This window comes from Panthera uncia (genome assembly GCF_023721935.1).
Source record: "Panthera uncia isolate 11264 chromosome B2 unlocalized genomic scaffold, Puncia_PCG_1.0 HiC_scaffold_25, whole genome shotgun sequence".
Taxonomy (NCBI): domain Eukaryota; kingdom Metazoa; phylum Chordata; class Mammalia; order Carnivora; family Felidae; genus Panthera; species Panthera uncia.
The window spans coordinates 5,936,096-5,940,433 of NW_026057581.1; positions in this window are offsets into that span (position 1 = coordinate 5,936,096).

Sequence of the window (4,338 nt, forward strand, 5' to 3'; positions counted from 1 at the left end):
TTCATGGGGTCTCTGGTATTTGGATTTCTCCCTCCCCTTCACCCTCCCCACCCCCCCCACCTCCACCGCCTTGTCTCCCTTTCTCTCTTCAGACCTTCTGAATAATGCAGCCTCTTTCAGGAGCCCCGGCAGGCTTGGAGATTAGGAGGCCTGTTTGTGGAAATGGGGGATGGCTGAATAGGGCCTCCAGTTCCCCCGGCAAACAAGGCCCTGGGAACCAGTCCAACTGTGGAGAGCATGTGCTGGGGAGGGGTGGGGGGGGGCGCTGAATAGGCAAGCAGCAGGCTGGCCCATATGTCAGCCTGGGCCACAAAGACTCCTCTGCACATCTACCATGACAAACAGGATTACCAAAGACAATTAATCTGGCACGCTTTATCAAAATCAAGCACTGACCCCCGACCTCTCCCCTCGGTGTTCGGCAGATGCCACGCTTCAATTCAATAGACCTCAAGTGTTCCCTTTTTCCCTTCTGAAAAGAATCCAAGGCCTGAATAAGCCCGGCGTGGGCTAATTGCAGCTACCCTGTGACGGTGACAGTCTGAATCAAATAGGATGGGTCTACCTTTTCTCCCACTGCTAACACAGAGGCTGGCCGCGGCTCCCCATAGGAGGCAGAAGGAATAAGAAATGCATCCGTTTTACTTTGATTCCTGCAGCCTGGTGCCTGCAGCTCCAGAGGGTGGGGGAAGGGCCGGGAGGAGCAGGTAACTAATTGCGATGCTAAGGCCAACTGCCTGATCTTCAGGATCTCGGTGCTCGTGGGAGAAGGCCCACCAATGGCTGAAGACCGTGACGGTGTTCAGAATTCGCTCATCCATCTGTGGTACTCTAATGTCGCCGAAGACTCGTGGGGCCTCTGGAATCAACAAAATCCCTGTCGTCCATTCCTGTAACGTATCCAATGTACAGAAGTTTCCACATCTGCTTTTGTGTAGGACCCTGATAAGAGGAACTCCGAATTTGTTTCTGTGAGGAATATGGACCGAGCTCCTTAGAATGATCCAGAAACAAGAGTCGGTTGTAGAAAGAGAGTAACTATCATTTTTCTTGAAGCTTTGAAGGTTTGAGAGACCAGCAGGAGAAGGAAGCCTTTGACTGTAGCTTTTCTTACTGGCAAGTAACTGGGGGTCAGAGTCGAGCAGAGTTGACATTTAGGCTTTTTACATTTATTTTGTATTTTATTCTGTTTTTTTGGTACGCGCGATTCTGTCTCCCCCCGAAATCAGCCTGAGTACTCTAAGTGTGGAGAAACAGGAAGCAGGGTAACTCACACCAGTCGGTTAACCTCGGTGACCCCTTGGCTAGACACTTGAATAATTAATTTATCAGTTTTGATCCCAGAAGTCTTTCCCTAAAAACAAATGGGGAGCTACTCCCATGAAGGAAGGAGGCTTTTCCTAAAGCAGTGTGTTCAGGCCACCTGTGTCATGATCACCCATTAAAAATACAGATTGCTGGGCTCCAGAGAGACCTAATGTCTCTGACCCTTCCACTGGGAGCCTGTGTCTGCCTGGTCATCATATTCCCTAGGTGATTTTTGTACACACTAATGTCAAATAAAAATAAAAATGGAGGCTGGGACCACCTTTTGCCTCTGAACAAAGAGCCCAGACCCAGCTCAGCAAAAACGCACAAGGATTCATCTCCCTGAAATACCCACTTAAACTGTGGACAACGTTTGAGTCTTATCTGACTCAACATGGTGTAACAAATTAAGGATGGTCTAAGTAACCTGCTCTCTTAACCAATGAGACTTAAGCTTTACAGACGTCCTCTTCCTGACTTTATAAACCTCACCGTAACCTTCCTGAGAAGGTTTTGAAGTCTTCTGTTCCCCCAACAGTTTGTTTCTTACTCACCAAAATACTCAAAACTCCCTGAATTTTCTTTTGATGCTAATATCTGAGAATTCTTGTTGCAGTTGAAGGAGAGAAGGAGAGAAGCCGTGCCAGCCAGTTGATTTGGTTCCAGGTTGATTCCTTACTAAGTTAGCTCTATCCTGATGGCTGAGTCTTTCTCTGCATTTTGGTTTCTTCACAGAGAGCGATGGCATTGCATCAAGATCTCTCTTGCTCAATGTAGCTTTGAAACACCTTGTTTTTCTGGATCTGATTTTTGGAGAGTTCCTTCCCTCCTGCCTTGGCATCTGACGAATGGAGTCTTCCCTAGTCTCCTTTCACTGCTGTAATTCAGATACTCTGCAGGCTTGCTGAGAAGGTCTGACAGTTGCAGGTTGTATGGTTCTGTCGCAGGGCACAGTTGCTCTATGATTTTTCTTTCAGTGCCACGAAGTAGAATTGAGTGGAAATTATCAAAGCTTGGTTACCAGAAGAAGCCCGAGGTTGCTGTTAAATAGTACACGAACAAGCTCAGAACACTGGCAAGTATTTGCTCGTATCTGTTCAACTTGAAGAAATTGAAGATGGAAAACATATTACCAGTAGGCATGGGGGTCTGGATGCTAAAGTGAGTGGGGAAATGTATGCACCTGAATTGCTCTAGCCTTCGGTCCATCTGAGATCCGCTATGTCGGAGTGACTCTCTGTGCAGATGCCTGACTCTTGGGCGTTAACCCTTGAAAAGTACAGAGTCTACCCTTCAAGAAAGCTCTCTGTTGATATCTTTCCAACCAGGCTGGGGGAGGATTACTGTCTGTGTGCATGTCTGCCACAGAGTTACGTAGCACCCTTACACGGAGGTGTTAACTTTCCTCGAACGCAGTATCATCTCCCCAAAATATGAAAATCTTGTTTTACTGCATTTATATTGGAAATTATTTGCAATTAAGTTATTAATTAGTTTAGGGATTTGTAAGATCCAAGACCAGCAAGACTGCCTCCAATTCATGTTAAGCGTATCATATGTGTAAGACTTAAAATATAGAGAAGCGTTTCTAGGCAAATGATGGATAAAATAAGTAAGAATCTTAAGAATGGTATTATTCATTTGAGAGAAAAAATTGGAAGATTAGGTGATTTTTTTTCCTATAGGGCTTCGGGAGGAAATAAAATATATTTTGTTTGTCTGTTGTCTCTTGTAGCGAGAGATGCAAAACTAGATAGCTGGACAGATAGATAAATTTTAGACCCAAGAGAGGATTTGAGTATAATCATAGAGACATAAGGCACGAGTTTCTTAGTCAAGAAAAACTTGGTCAGTAAGCACCTAAGTAGGCAGTTTTGGCTGCTACAACTATTTTCCATTCCTGACTTTCCAGCTTTACTAAACAATCCTGGTATTTTAATGTATAAGGTGTCCCAACTCGCTCAGACCTAAGTGCACACACATGCTTGGAGGTGGTCATATGCTAGTGATTAAAATGATCCTGGACAGAACCAATTTTGCAAGGCTGTAGAGGCTGAGGTAGAATGAAGCCCTGTTTGCGCTTCCTGGGGAAATATCAGGGATGAGACTGCCGGCCAGCAGACCTTCAGATCCAAGGAATCCGAGCCCTGTATGGTGTCAGCGATTGCCACAGGTTTCCCACCCTGGACCGAATGATAGTTTAAGGCTGATAAGCAAGAGGTGATTGTCCTGGACAAACCAGCTTCTGGAAGCCCCGTCCAACCCTCCTCGTTGGAGAAAACTGCAGGTGCTCATGCTGTTCCCTCACTTACGATCCTGCCCATGCAATTTCATTTCTTTTGAGCGTCTCGGCAGAAAATGCCCCTGAGAATAAATCTAGAGCCCTTGCAACATCCGGAAAACCATCCAGTGACAATGGAAAATTATCCCTTCCCCCACCCCTTTCATCTCCCCTCTTTTGAATCTTTAACGGGCGAAGCCCACTCCCACCCCCGAATGCAGAGATAAACTCCTGCTTAGATGATTCACTGTCAAAAATATTGAGCACACTTTAGTGGGATGGCAGTAGTAATGGTCTTTTCAAGTGCTGCAGCACAAAAGCTGAGCCTATCAAGATTTTTTGGCAGGCTCTGCGTTTAGCTTGTCATATTATATATTGCAGAAGTGCAGTTCGGGATCAGTGCAAATCAGCTCAGAGAGGAGGGAAGCGGTGGGCACAGGGTGCATCCGCAGCGCTGGGGCTAAACAGAAGGTGGCAGCATTTTAACGTCATCGGCGTACAGCACATCCAGAAGCCATTGCCATGGTCTTTGGGCTCTTTTCTAAATTCCTGATGGGCAGTTTACAGCTTCATGCTTATTGCAGCAAGGAAGCAGAACACTGGGTGATGAGAGGCATATTCGGATATAATAGCCCTGGACACTTTGGAGGTTCAACTGTCAAAATATACAGCCGATAGGAAACCACGGCACTGGGCAGAACCCCTACAGCAGCAGCAGCATCTCCTATTTATTTTATTCTTCATTAAAA